This window comes from Pelodiscus sinensis, chromosome 2, assembly GCF_052426305.1.
Source record: "Pelodiscus sinensis isolate ZL-2025 chromosome 2, ASM5242630v1, whole genome shotgun sequence".
NCBI classification, from domain to species: Eukaryota; Metazoa; Chordata; order Testudines; family Trionychidae; genus Pelodiscus; species Pelodiscus sinensis.
Window position 1 is genome coordinate 53,564,347 of NC_143053.1, and position 14,363 is coordinate 53,578,709.

Here is a 14,363-nt window from a genome sequence, read left to right on the forward strand (position 1 = left end):
GAATTCCTAAATGTGTATCTAGCCATTTAAATATTATCCAGTCAAGTGCAGCTTTAAACTAGCAAGCATGTATTAACAGTAACAAAGAAAGATAATATATGGTAGAGCCTACCAACACTTTTGTATTGTGCCACTAGATTCTTATATATAATTATCTATACAGCAGCTTATTTACATATGTACAAATAGAACCAATTCCCACTTTCAAAACTAGTTCAAACCATAAGGTATTTTAACTGCACTAATTACTGCAGAGAAAATACATCTACCAGCACTGATCACATTGTCAATAACTAGTTACAGCCCTAATACAGTAGGCCTACTCTCTTTAAAGTCAATGGGTTTTATCTGTAGGGTCAGGCCTTTAGAGATATGGGAACCTACTGTAAGTATATTAAAAATTAAAATATATTGATAAAATCATGCCAAAATACTGTTAATTATGTGCATATGTTAATGTCTATTTAAAATCAGATTTTTCCATGCTAAGTACTGAGCAGGAAAGTGTTTTTCCCTGTTTTTGCCACTTAACCACTGATTAATAACTTTTTCTGAAGAGAAATAGTTTGCTAATTAAAACAAGTATTAACTAAATTCTGCTTGCATGAATAACAAACTTGATTAGACTATTTTTCTGTACTGATACATAACTTCCATTGGAAACTTTTTAAATAACTCCCCTCCTATCACTCCCTCCCCCCAGCAAAAGTACTGAGAATCCTTGATACCCAATAGTCAATATTTGGTTAGCCTGTCATGTTCCTGGAACTCTTCTACATACAAACCTGTGTTTATCATCCTCTAGCTGCACTATTATCATACATATTACTTCACATGATGATGGAAACTCAGGGCATCTTATAAAGTTGCTGAAATCTGAGCTTCTGCTTGTTTTCTAAAGTCTTGGACAAACATAACTTTAGGGAGAGCTGAGCACAGGCATAAAGAAAGAGGAGCCTGCATTTTCATCTTCCTTTCATCTTAGTCATTCAGTCAACCATTCAGTGCCCTATTCAACAGAGCTTTTCATTATGCAAAAAAATGCTAATCCTTTTCCGATGCTTTCACACTTGTATAAACCCCCATTCCTTAGACTGAAAAGCAATTATATCAGTTTACCTTTCTGTCAAAAACAGGATTAATATTCCAATACCAGAATCTCTTTTATTTTCCTCTCTTTTGCTTTAGGAAACTAGAGATTATTAGTGAAGGTATTCCTTAGAGCAAGAATACGTTATTTTAAATATGATTATGTTAGCTAAAGAAAAAGGGGGAAGGGGAGGGAGAGAAAAACTTCAGTTGCTGCGGAAACTCTTTTCAGTGATAGAACTGACCTTCCCTTTGCAGAGGCCTGAATAGAATGAGCCTCACTCTGGTCTATTAATCAGAAACAAATTATGAAAGAATGTGGCTGGACTGGTTGACACTGTCCTGTCTTGGGAGACTCAGTAACAGCCTAGTAACAATGTCCTCTTCATGGGTAATGAACAGCCATGACAAATGATGCAGAGAAACTATTTATTTGCATATGCAAATTCTCACACAAGGGAAACATGTACAAACAAGTGTCATTGTAAGGTGGATTAGGCAAACAACGCTTTCTTTTTAGGACATTCTGCAGCCCAGAACATTAGTCAGCACAATTAAACCAGTCTCCATGGAGACTAATGAAATTTCACCATGGTATGAGTTAAATTAGATAGCTAGTTATGTGTTTCCACAATCCAACTTGAAATCCATTATTGTTTCAGAACAATACAGCAATTGTGCCTGGCTGATCTTTGCCAGCTCAACAAGCTCCTAAATTGACAATTTGCATATGTTAATATAATTAAGCACTAATTACATGAAACTTGTACATATTCACATGCACTTTCCCTGGGCGCTTTTCAGTTTGAACCCTGGCCAAGTCTTTAACCCTTTGAATGATTTTCGGAGCAGGAAAGCTCTGCCTTGTGGGTACAGCCTCAAGGCAGATGCAAAAAAGCTCTTCATTTATAAACACAAAGCTTAACGTGGCTTCTCATATTTCTATCAACAAGGCTAAAAAATATTTTTTGTCTGAACTGGAGAGGGTGGAAGGAGAGAGGAGTACTGTAGTTGAAGCTTCTTTAAAGACCAGCACTGCTATCTCTTTGCATATGAAAACATTGATACTTACGCAAATAAAACGTTACAAAAGCATTTGTCGTCCCTGGCATAGTCAGAGCCTTAAAGATCAGAATTGTCAAAACCTAGAGTAGGTTTGATGTCAGTGCTCTGACAGCAACAAAAATGGGAATGAGCAAAGGGAAAAAAAGAGCAAGCAGTAACTAATGAGCTTTACATAAATATATGCAGAGGCAATTAAGCAATGTTAATTACTATGACAGCAGTTAATTGAATATAATTAGATATTTTAAGCCACTGACTAAGGCATAGTTAAGATTAATTTTATTGAGATTAATTGTAAATAAGAATAGATTAACTCTCTGTTTTGACAGACATAAAAAGTAGTTCTGCAAATTAACTAGGAGAGCAGAAACTAGCACAGAAATATATTATTTTAATGTCACACCTCAGAATCATCTCCTCAATAAACATGACTTTTCAAACTCAAATAGACAGGAATCTTGAAGAAAAACAAACATCTTGCAGAGATTAAAGAGCCTTTTGTCCTTTTTCATGTGCATTTCTTTTAGCAGACTAAATTAAGCGAGTCTGGTGTACGTTTTTAGGAAGGAACATTTCACACTGAATGGAAAAAATGTTCTATCACATATGAAATTCATGCAGCTGTGCGGAACTTGGTCCAGATGGTCTAAGACTATAAAACAACACCAAATGATAGACAGTAGGGCCTTCCCAAGATTATGTGATAAAGTCACAACCTCATATTTTGACCTAAATTTTCTGTCATGTATTGTTTCCTTCCAGATCAGATATCTCCATTTTAAGTTTTAACTGATTGTGAATATTCAAAAGGACACTTCTTAATAAACGTTGCTGACAAACATCTATTTAAAATCATAAAATATTTGTAAAAGGCCTCTTTGCTTCATTAAAACAATGCTAAATAAAAAATACCCAGCGCTGGTCCTTTTAACTGTCTTAGACTCTTCACACCACTTAGATAAAATAGGCAAAAATGTCTGTTTTAAAATATTCTTAACCAAAACCCCAAACACATTCTCACAGCAGATTAATTCATGCATGATGTTTAAGAAAATTAACAACAAAGCTGAAGAATGCTGAACAAATCACTAATAAGAAAGGAGCTTCAATTGATTTTGAAATAAATCAATAGGTGATTAACGCAATATTTTTAAAGCAACAGACTGTATATATATATTATATAAACATATATATTATATTTCAATACCTTTTTAGCTCTTAATCGAACAAGGGCTTTACAATACTGAGCATGTCCCTACATTGACTATCAACTTCTCTGGAATGCCTTTGGTCTTTTATAACGAAAATCCAAAAATGGTCTGTGAAACAAGGCTACGACAAGTCATTCTGCAGTGAAAGATTTTAAATCATCCAGCCTCTTCTAATAGACTTGAGACTTATTGAGGTAGAAACCATAAAAAATGAAGAAGGGAAATTTAATCCCTGAAATATTGATTTGCACATTAATATCATATAGGCAGAGGGCAATTTGGCTTCATGGAAATGACACATTGTCGACCCTTGGTGAAGTCAGAGCCAATCTAACTGCTGAACATGTCTGAATCTCAAGAGTTATTAAGGGCTTCCCTTCTTGCCTTTATGACTTTTCTTCAGCCTACCAATGCAATCTTAAATGTATTATCTTTAAGAAATAATTGTAAAACCTCAGGGGTTTTCCAGTTAATGGAAGGGAGGCTAAACCACATCAGATTCTGAAATGCAACATTAAACCCTTGCAATCAACAAAACCACCTCAATTCTCATCCATCCAGGGCAGGATCTAATATTGTTATTAGAGATAATCAAATTTCATTGTGTAAATTTAGGCTCATGGTCAGAATGGAAGCAGTAAATTCTGCAATATTAAACAGTGATTTTCTCATCCCCCTTTATATATTCTTTGCTGGTGCAGCATCTTTTCAAAATAAACCCAAACTAATAAAAAAAATCAAAGAACAAAAATCTGCCTTTATTCTGAAAGATGCAAGTAATGCCATATGTTATCTTCAATGGTTTTCTTTAGTTTTAACTTGGTCTAACTGATAAGTTTCATTTTATAGAATAATAAACCAGTATCACTGCATAAACCAAGAGCAGGTACTATTACTGTGACTTACACAGATGGTTTACCTGACCTTTCTTTGTTCCTTGGGTAGGTTTCACTTTTGCAGATTTACGACTCTTCCCCCCCTATATTTCATTGACCCTATATGTTCATTATGATAAAAATGAAAACTACTGAATACATGTTTATGTTGAAGAAGTCCAAAAGCCCATGACTAGAGGATAAATAGATGCTACAGTGCAGTGTGTGGATCTCTAGATCCTATACTATAAATATTCAAGCACAGATAGCACGAATAACTGAATAATCCTGATGAGCCCAGCATTGAAGCCAGGTGCAAAAGGTTAAAACAGCTGGCTAGCCATCTTTTATTTTTGTGTGCCTTTCTGCCGATGGCAACCACAAACCTTGAAAACTAGCAGCTATTCCCTCAAGGCTGGTTGTTTGGGGGGTGTTTTTTCATTATTGTTATTTCATTCAGTTTAGTAGGATTCCCCATACCAGAAGAGAAAGAAACTCCTTAAATACAGTTTTAGTTGACCAGAAAGTGGAGTAATCACATTAAGGCTTCCCTCCCCTGTTTATTTTAACAATCTTCTTTGTGCACCTTCCCATCCGATTGTTTGTAGTCCTCCTTTAAAAGCAAAGCACTCGCCTTCTTCTGTCAGTTTTGCCAGTAAATATAAAGTAAAACAAGTGTTGATGGCACTCAGAGTGTTACATACCCAGGCTGTGTTTTTGCATTGCTCTCAATGGAAGCGATCGATGCCCATGTCACAGTCGTGTCCCAATCGCAGCCAAGTCTCTGCCTCAATCTAACCAACAACAGGCAGGGCTGCAAAGGCTGCTCACTACCTCTTCCATCCATCCATCCATCCACCAAACTAAAAATATAATGCTACATATGATCTTTCACCACTCCACCACCGCTCCTAGGGATCGAGCCACTGAAAATCCAGGGGAACACAATTAAAAAAAAACCCAACAACAACAACAACCCTCTCTCTTTCTTCCTGTTTCTCTCTCCTTCTCTCTCCTTTTGCCAACTACATGGTCCTTGGTTAAAAACGGAACAGGGTTTAAAAAAATACAAGGAGAACGAAACGGAGCAGAGGAAATGCAACTGTCAGAAAACAGGATGGTCAGACTTCCTGGGTGAACCTGCCTGTGTCTGACTCAGTGTAAATCCACCATCTTCAGCCTGGCAAGTTGGCTTTTGGTTGGGCTTTTTTTTTTTTTTTTTTTTTTTTTTGTGGGGAGGAGGGTGTTCTGCTTGCGATCTGTGGCTTGGTACCTAAGGAGGAAGAGGAGGAGGAGGAGGGTGTGTTACTGAATGGGAGCTAAAGCCTCCTCGGGACGGCGCGGAGGTGAAACAGGCTGGACCCGACTGATGTGCCTCCTCTCTCGGCTGGAGCCAGTGCCCCAAGCAGCCGATGAGAGACCCCCGGCCGCCCGCCTCGCAGGTAACAAAAGAAATACCAACCCGTGCGTGTGCCGCTGCTGCTGCTGGGGGCACGGAGAGAGGGGAGGCGTGGAGGGGAGCGGCCGTAAGTTGGCATCGGCTGGGGGGGGAAAGTTTATTGCCATTTTGACAGGGAATTGCATTGAAGGCAGATGGGGGAAGCCGGAACGCGGCTGCCATTAGCCGCTGGCTCGGCAGGGATGCACTTGATCCCCGGCACAGGAAGCCAGAGCAGGGCTGGGCTGCGCTAGAGCTATTTGTGTCTCACAGCATCTTCCTCGGGTTCAAAACAGACCGATCGCCCCTGAAAACCCTGGCCGGGGGAGGAGGCTGCTTAAGCCAGCTCCCAGAGCCCAATCGCAGCGATGCCACTAGCTACCGGCGAGCTGCTCCAGCAGCCAGACAGCGCCCGTCAGCACATCCCTCTAGCCAGCCGGGCTCCCAGTGCAGCTCGGTGGAAACTGACACACAGGCAAAGCACGCTGCTAACGGGCGCTGCTCCTTCCTGCTGCTAGCTACACAAGAGCTCACAGCTTCTGCTGCTGCGAAACCTACCTGCGAACACAGTACCCCCCTCGCACCCCAGTAACACCCGCACGCACAAACAGAGTCCGGGTCCCCTCCGTCCTGCTGGGAGCTCTCTCCCTAAAAAGCGAAAGTTGGCAGAAAAAAAACGGGGAATCTACCCCCAATACCCCTCAAACTTTGGGGGGGGGGATCAAGCTGTGAAAGAAGGTGAAGAGAGAAAGGGTAGGGGTATTGGCAGGCGAGGACTTCTGGTAGTCGTGAGGTCTTGCCTAATCTGACAGGTTTTTTCGAGCTCCCTAAAAATGCAAAATGGGGGAGGAAAGAGGGGAGCAAAAAAAGGAAGCCTCTTCTGGAAAACGTGTAGAATCCTCCACTGAATCCAAAAGTTAGAGCCCGGAAAATGTAAGCCCCCCAGAATAAAAAATAAAAAAGAGAGCGAGAGAAAGAGAAAGCAGCCCCTCCTCCCCCAAATGAGAGCAAATATTGTACCTAAAAATGGGGAAAGGGGCAGAAAAAAGGGGGGCGAGAGAGGGAGAGATACATGGGATCTGGGGATGTGAGTGTGAGTGTGTGTGTATGTGAGGGAGAGAGAAAGAGGCAGAGAGAGGGAGAGAGAGAGAGAGCGAGAGCGAAATATCAAAGATTGTGCAAGATCAGCCTGGAAAGATAATCGATACTCGACCTAAATTTAACACAAACTACTCAATAAAAGTTAAAGAAAAAACTTACTTTCCATTTCCCCTCGCAGTTCCTACTGGATCTTCGCCTCTTTTTTTTGTTTTGCTTTATTTACTTAACAGCTGATCACATCCAAGTAAACGAGAGAAGGTTCATTAAAAAAAATAAAAAAAATAATCCTCCAACTTTATTGGGTGGAAATAAAAATGATTGAGCAAGAAGTGGGGGGCATGGAGCAGTCCTTTGGGGTCCGGGAGTTGTTAAAGCATGTGCCGACCGCGGTCTCGCTGTTTGGTTGTGAAGGGGTTGGGAAAAGGAGGAAAGGAAATGAAAATCCGATATGTCTTTATTCTGCTAATTATTATCGTTTTAGCCCTGTTTAAAAAAATGGCTGATTAAGTTGAGTGCGCATGTCTTTGTGTGTCTATTCCCGATATGCACTCTGGGAATGAGCGAGAGAGAGAGAGGGAGAGGAGAGAGAGAGAGAGAGAGAGAGAGGTGTAATTAGTGAGGTGATCAACATTCTCCAGACTGCAAATGACGCGCAGCCACGGACTTAGAGAAGCTGGAGCTGCCGCGGCTGCTGGGGGCTCGTAGGGGCTGCAGGAGCCAAACAACCAGTCCAGAAAAGAAGGGGCAGCAGGAAAGGAGCTTATGGACACAAACACAAGTCTGCAAACTTCATTAGTAACACAGACACATACACCCATGCACACAAAGTACATGGCAGGGGAAAATTAAAAAAAGAGAAGGTGGGGGGGGGGGAGAGGGGAGAGAAGTCTTGCTCTTTTAACTGCTCCGGAATGTAAAAGAAACGGATGCAAATTAATTATTCCACCAGTGAGGGGATTTTTGGTTTGTTTTTTGTTTTTGTTTTCTTAAATAGGGGTTTAGGAAGAAATATGCCAGGAAATAAGATAATGAATGTAGAATGCCACAGTAAGAGGAAAGACAGTGTGGCTAAGATCGGAAATTTAGATATAGAGAAGCATTTATTTACACACACACACACACACAGTTTTACACATACACACAAACATACACACGCTGCATTTGGTATCCACTATGTAACTGGTTAAGGAAATCAGCAAGATACAAAGCAATGGCAAGTGGACTATAAAATATCAGCAGTAAACAGCATTCACAAAACCAAGTAAATACCAGTCTAGGGAAAGAATATCGTTGTATACTATCCATGTTGTACAAAGAACTAACTTTAGGACAATTATTGATATTTTATTAATATTTTGTCATCTAAGTTATTTTATTAGGCATCTTACTTTCTTGAAAAAAATATCTACCTGATGAAAAACAGAGGAAAAAGCACAACTGTAAATGTAAATGGGAATCTACTACAAATATTGTCCTGTGTGGGATTTAAGGAGATTGTTTTCAATTTGAAAATCTAATTATCTTAACTTAATACTTCAGATGTGAATATGAGTGACACTTTCATTAAAAGATAATTAACTAAAACTCGGAATAGACATACTTTAAACTATCCCCTACTGAAGATAAAAAATGACTATTCAAAGAGCATCCGACTACACCGCAGGAACACGTGCAGATTTTTAATAATGCTATTCCAGAAATGGGTCTACCAGAAAAGATCACTGAGTAACAGTTAAATACATGAGATATTTACAATAGCAAGGACCTTGCGCAGGTGAACCATAACCTTAGAGCTGACATGCCTTTGAAGTTCGTGATAGATGCCAAAACCTCGTCTTAGGCCTTAAGAGCCTGATACCAACAAAAAAAGGTTTATCCCAATCCCCACAAAAACAGAAGATAAAAATATGCAGCTTTCTGGGCCCGAAACCTTTTCATTCTAGAGAAACATTTTGCACGTCCTGGAAGGAACACTAACAGGAAAATCCCCACCTGATGCTGAAGTAAGGCTGCCCTAAAAGAGCAGGCCAGTGTCAGGGAACCAAGTTGCTGGCAGCAGATGTTTAAGGTCATAGAGAAGATCCTGGCAGGTTGGGTTGTTGGTTTGTTTTTGTTTTTTTGAGGGGGGTATTTGTCTGGGGGGAAGTCATCAGTATGGAAGTACAGTTATCTTAACACCGTTATCCAAAACATCGGGAACTGCTCCTAGAACTGGGACGAAGAGAAAACGACCTAAATCTAGAGAAACCCTACTTCAAACTTCAGGAAAACCTCCGAGAGTTGAACTTAATGAAAAGACAGGGCACTTTCGCGTTCTCGGCAGGAACTTTATTCCTTTGCAAACCATACCTAAGGATTACATCAGCTCATCATTTAAAGGAAACCATATATGTAAACGTATGTAGATGCATGCATATCTCAGAAAGCAAGAGCTTCCTGTGACTGAGTGTAAAAAGGAGACAGCGATCGGTGTTTGCAGAGAAAAAAAAACCCAGATGCAAACAAAGGGTGAAAATGAAATCTCTGAAATCCATTTACAGGAATAGATTGAGGTGATACGATGGAAAGAGGACTCTTAGGCTTAAATTATAGACGAAACACATTGTCCATTCAAGTGCATGTCTGAAGGATGGTAAAACATTTCCTAAGACTGGAGACAATTAAATACAGCACGATGAAGAAACACCTGAGAACAATACATCTATTTCACATTCAAGTGAAGAAACACGTATACTTAATGTCATAGAAGAATAAGGAAAGGAAGATAATTTAGTTTTGAAGTCCCCTCCCCCCTTTATTCCTAGTGCTTTTTTTTCTGGTGAAACATCAATATCATTAATGTCATTAATGTCAAAACACCAAACGTCAGATCAGTCAAGTCATTCTTTTTTGTTGCAGATTTCCCCCCGCTTTATCTCTTCTTGGAGGGGGCTACAGCTCTTTCTAGTGTTCTCGAGTCACAGCTCAAGGAACAAAGAGGGGGGATGCAAGCAGGGATTGTGAGAGGAGAGTCCACATTTTCAGGTTTTCTTCCGCCACTGTTTACTGTCCTTCCTAACGTTTGATAGCTCCTCTCTCGCTCTCTTTTTTCCTAAAAATAGTAGCTTGCGGTGGGGGGGGGGGGGGGGGGGAGAAGCACTACGGGATGTTAACAGTTTAGAAGAAACCCGGGGATCGCCACGTAGCTAGGAAAAATCGAAGAAGGTTAATTCCGAAAGGCAGCAGCAGCATCAGGTTTGTGGGATGTGATAAGAGCGGAGCTCGGCGTTGTCAGGGGGGAGGAAGGAAGGCAGTCGAGCAGCAGTTAGGAGGACCCGGGGACTGGCCGGCTGCTGCTGCTGCTGCTGCTTCAAGCGAGCTCCCCAGCTGCTCGGCCCTGGCTGGAAGGCTCCCTCTCTCTCTCCTCCCTCTCTCAGCTGATCGCCCCGAAGGCTCCTGCCTAACCTCTCCTCTTCCCTGGTCTCTGCGGACCCCCTCCCCCAAACCGCTCCTCGAGGCACCGTTATACATTTTGGGTTGGTGTAAGGCTTTTTTTTAAACCCCTCATGTTGAAACCACAAAAGCTCTTAAAGTGACGTTACATTTCAAAGAGGAAAAATCCCTCGCCTTCTCCCTCCCCCCTCCAGCTCCTACAGAAACTTCTTGGGCCGGGTGAGGAGGGTCTGAAGGGGGCAGGAAGGGGGCACTGATCGTGCTGTATTCCACAAAGAAATGCAAACCCAACAGATCTACTTTGACAACAAGTCTCTTTTCCAAGCTCATTTCATTCCCCCCAGATCTGTAGCGGGGACACACAAAAACATGAGGCTCTACATAATTGCAGCCCCCCCTTTCTTAATAACCTGACATAATTCCCTACTAAATAGCCCCCAGCCCATGGGAAAGAGGATCTATGTCTTTTGACTGCGTTCCCTAAGTCTATAGATGAGCTCAGTTTGAAGCGAGGTATTACAAGATTTCAGTGTTAGAGACCCTTTATCTGAGCCTCAGACACTTTCAGATCCCCAGCCCCCACCTCCTTTCCCGGTCTCTTGTCTCTTCCCCTCCCGGGGGCTATTTGACAAAGGCAGCGTGTTAACTAACATTTTTGTTTTGTTTAACTCAGCAACCTCTTTTCAAAACACACAAACCTAATAGCAATTGAAATTGACATTGAAGCAAAAGCGAAGGGCTTATTAATTAAGAACTGTATTGCAGGTATGTAGGAACACACCTAATGGTCATTTTACAAAGCACAAAACAGACACAATTCCAGAAGACGGTGACAACAAAGTTACTAGAAAGTTACAGTTCGGTCCGAAGAAAAGAAAAGAAAAGAAAAGAAAAGAAAAGAAAAGAAAAGAAAAGAAACAGAACAACATGAATATAACGCCTTAAAACGCCATCTCCCTTCCCCCCCCCCCCCTTCGCTCACTTCCCAAAGCCTAGCCTTCTGCTATTCAAAGTGCGCCTGTAAGCAGTGACCTAAAATAATCACATCCAAAGAGGACAGGCAGCTCGGTAAGATTTTGTATGCTAAACAGCACAGCCCCCGATTGGCTTTTTTATTGTTGTTGTTGTTATTATTTTGGCTGGAGCCGCACAAAAAACTCGCACCGGGACGTTACTATCAAAGCCACCCAGATCTCAGGCAGTTGTCGGCGTTTCCTCCGTAGCCTTAACGGCCCTTTTCCAGCTCCTTTCTTGGAAAGATCGCGGGGATTAAATGCCCTGAGCTGAGCTCCTGGCCTTGGATGGGATTGGAAAGGAAAAGAGCGAGGGAGAGAGACAGGAGAGGGTGAAGGAGCCAGGCGCCCTCTGGGCTTTCAGAGGTCAGCGCTTTGACAGTGCTCTGACCTCTCTCCCCTCCCGGCAACCACCCCAGTGTTTATAAACAAAAACAGTCGGGACTAGCCCCAAACAAAAGCAATTCACCAACTTCACAGACACCTCGCTAGATCTTATGCAAATCAAGGAAAACGACCGCTTACCAACATCCCACCCCCCCTACACACACACACAACCCCCTCACGAAAGCCCAAGAGCCTATTTCCAGCAGTGATATATCCAGGGGAAAATTTTTATATTCTATTCTGAAAAGGAGTGTGGAAGCAAGGGACTTCAAAAATAAAACGATCCCGGTAGAAAGAAATAAAAAAAATAAAAAGCCAGAAAGAAAAAGCCAATACAACTACCGACCTTAATGTACAGACAAGAAAGTTATGAAATATTTAAACCCAATTCCAACAATCCTCGCTGCCAATAAAACAGGAATCTTTGTTTTGTAGACAATATGCTAAACTACCTCTGCGACCAACAGTGATTATAAAGCAACCAGGAAAAGTTATTTTCGCCCAAGGAGCCAAGTTTTCAAAGCAAACGTGTGGATTTTACAGCTAAATAAAAGCCACCACCTCTGTGCTGTCCGCAAAAAAACCCTATACATAAATTAAAAGCACCGTTAAAAGAAAAAATCCTTCCAGCAAGCAAGCCGCACATCTGATCTGACTTACAAAAAAGTATAATTAAAACCATCTTTAATTGCAAAAAGCAGCAAGCGAAAGCTAAATGAATCAATGCCTTCTCCCAAAAACGTTGTGCGTCAAGGTACAGAAAGGATAGTTCTATAGTCCTGCATTAAAGTGTAACTGAAACTCCAGAGTAGAGGAATTGATTACGCGTTAGGGGGAAAAATGTAAAAGGAAAAAAAATGTCTACTGATTCTCAAAGTTCTGTTTAAAATGAAGATCAGAAAAGCTTGGAGAAAGAGTTAAAGGAAATATACCTCCAGAGAAAAAAGACCATCTTCTTTCTTCTTTGTCTATCAGTCTCCAGTTAAAGCATATGGAAAATGTTTTCAAAATGCCTAGATTTGGCACATTGTCATTGCAAAGAGAGGAGCGCAGTGATGCTGTTATAGAAAATGGGAAATAAATTCAGGATTGGGTGCTGCCTCCTTCAATGCGGATTTATCTAAGTTTAATTTAATATTCCGCAATCACTGTATGATCGCATATAATTCACCATGATTTTTAAGGGCTTTCCCTAAATATATTGACCACAGACACAAAGTAATTTTAACAGAATAGTTCCTTCTTTTATTTGTGTTTATTCTTCTCATTAGAGGCACTTTAAATTGCAACTGTAAATAATAATAAAAAAATGGACTATTAGATTTAAGGTGAACAAACGTTCAGGAAAAGCATTAGCTTTATTAAAATCCTTCTCAACGTAAAATCAAAAAGCACAAAATGGTTGTTTGTAAAACACTAAACCTTTAATCGATTTATTGGCATTCCGATCGATTAGATAAACGGAAATCTATAGCAAACATAAAAGCATTTAAAATATTTCTCTCTCATTTATAAACAAAACTTTTCTTTTCAGTAGAATAAAATGATTATCAAACGACTAACAGGAAATTCTTCAGGTATCAAATTACGATAATAAAATTATTTCCACATGGAAAGGGATAATGACAATGATGATAGTAATTATAATAATGAATAATTCAACAGCCCTTTGACATATATGGAAGAACCTGGTTCAAACACAGCTCTCGAAGGGGGCTACTTTTAGGGGAAAAACATTTTTAAATTAAATTGAGGTTTTTAAACCGAAGCGTTTAGACAGACTGCCAATTTGGACGCAACTGCTAAAGTTGCGTTAATTTTTCTATGCTCTCCAAGAGATAGCGTTCACTGTGAACGTTGCCCTTTCAAATTAAGTTACCACTTATTAGCAAATATGAATATGCAAATATACCAGTCACTACTGAAACTGGGGAACAAATTTGAGGGGGCTCTCCAGACTTTCTGGGGGGGAGGTGAATTTTACAATCTAAACGATTTTCCTATTCTAGGGTGTTCTTCGCACGTTAGCGAAAAATTCTGTAAGCGATAATATATTTGACCGTTTAGGTGAAAGAACGCGATTTAGTTAGAGGAGGAAACTGCAGTCCGGAGAAACGCAGCAATCAGAGCTGGTGGCATTCTGACTGCATGAAGAGGAAGTGTTGCTGTAACGGGTATTATGTTTATTTGATAAAGAAAATCAATGAAAGTGGCTGTAAAGTAGTTAGTGAGGCGTGTGTTTGGGACTCGGTTTGAATAGTGACTCCAGCGGGCTGGTCGATGAGCTCTGGAAATCTAACCTAACCCTCAGACTGAGCTCTCTCTCACTCACTGCTTCACCTTCTCTAGTCTTGGAGACTTCGTATTATCTCCTCCCTTTTCTCCCCACTTCCCTCCCTCCGTCCCTCCTTCACTCTCCCCTTCCAGTTTTTCGCTATTCCTTCATTCTTTTTTCTCATCCTCTCCCACCATTCGCTCTCCCTCCCCCTCTTACTTTCCTCAATCTCTCCCTTTTTTCTGCCTCACTCTGATTTTCTCTTCCTCTCTCTGCTGTGGCTGTTTCCTTCCTCCTATCCAGTACATTCTCTTATTTTTCCTCCACACTTGCATCCTTCTTCCTCATCCCGTCAAGTTTCTGCTCGCCTATTCTCTGCCCTCATATTTCCTTCTTTTTCATACCTGCCTTTATCTGCTACAGCGTCATCTTATTTTGGACCGGAGTCTCCTACAGACTTGTGTTGTAGTAACATTT

The 14,363-nt window shown here is 40.9% G+C and overlaps 1 protein-coding gene across 4 annotated transcripts in view; it reads right to left on the reverse strand.

Annotated features, from left to right (window-relative positions):
• Positions 1-12,677, reverse strand: part of ZFHX4 (zinc finger homeobox 4) — a 181,999-nt gene extending 169,322 nt beyond the window's left edge. For 2 of the 4 annotated variants that reach the window (XM_075920495.2, XM_014577726.4), the window contains exon 1: positions 6,939-7,524. The gene's annotated coding sequence lies outside the window, so the exon portion shown is untranslated. Of the gene's footprint in view, positions 1-4,944; positions 5,367-6,938; positions 7,525-12,543 lie in introns of those variants that run through there. The other 2 variants (XM_075920494.2, XM_089776221.1) reach the window with 2 other exon arrangements.
• Positions 12,678-14,363: the final 1,686 nt, after the last annotated feature.